The sequence below is a fragment of the Octodon degus genome, unplaced genomic scaffold, assembly GCF_000260255.1.
Source record: "Octodon degus isolate 3935 unplaced genomic scaffold, OctDeg1.0 scaffold00050, whole genome shotgun sequence".
Lineage (NCBI taxonomy): Eukaryota > Metazoa > Chordata > Mammalia > Rodentia > Octodontidae > Octodon > Octodon degus.
The window spans coordinates 3776896-3777740 of record NW_004524626.1 but is presented as its reverse complement, the minus strand read 5'-3'; positions in this window follow the sequence as shown (position 1 = coordinate 3777740).

Sequence of the window (845 nt, the reverse complement as noted above, 5' to 3'; positions counted from 1 at the left end):
ATTATTATTATCCCCTGATATAAATATTGCATATTGTTTTCATAAAACTAAATGTATCAGTTTTCTAGAAAAGTGCCACAGACTGGGTGTCTTGAACAAAAGGCATGTGTTTTCTCACAATTGTGAAAGTTTATCAATCCAAAATCAAGCAGTTGGCAAAGCTGGTTTCCTTAGTTCTCTCTCTTTGTGAACTTCAAAAGCCTCAGTGAACAAAACAATCTTAAAAATCCTAAATGTCAATGAAATCTATGCCATGTAAATGGTATTCATTAAAAAATAACTATCTATAAATAGAAATGTCTCTGGCTTCTTTATAACTGTTTTCTTCTTGTTTCTTCACGTGGGGCTTCCTCAATTCACATTTGTGTTTCAATCTACTTTTTGGGGGGACCAGGTATATTGAACTCAGGAATCTGTGCTTTCTGGGCAAGCACTTATGCCACTGAGCTATCTCCTCAGCCCCCAATCTCCTTTTCTTAGAAGAACATGAGTCATTGAGTTATGGCTCACCCTCTTGACATAATTCTAAGTTAGTTACTTTTTTTTTTTTGAACCTGGGATAAAACTCAGGCCCTTGCGCTTGACAGGCAAGCACTTACTTATTCTACTGAGCCATCTTCCCAGCCCCTTTAAAATTACCTTTTTAAAGATACTGCCTGTCAAATGTAGTCATAGTCTGAGGTACTGGCAATTAGGATTGCAATACATCGATTTTGATATATACAATTCAGCAAGCAATGCAATATTAGCTACAGGATTGTACATTACATTATCTAGGAATTTTCCCATAACTTTTTGTCTGCTTTGGTTTAGAGCTTTTGAGGATTTTTTCCTCTGTCTATCTT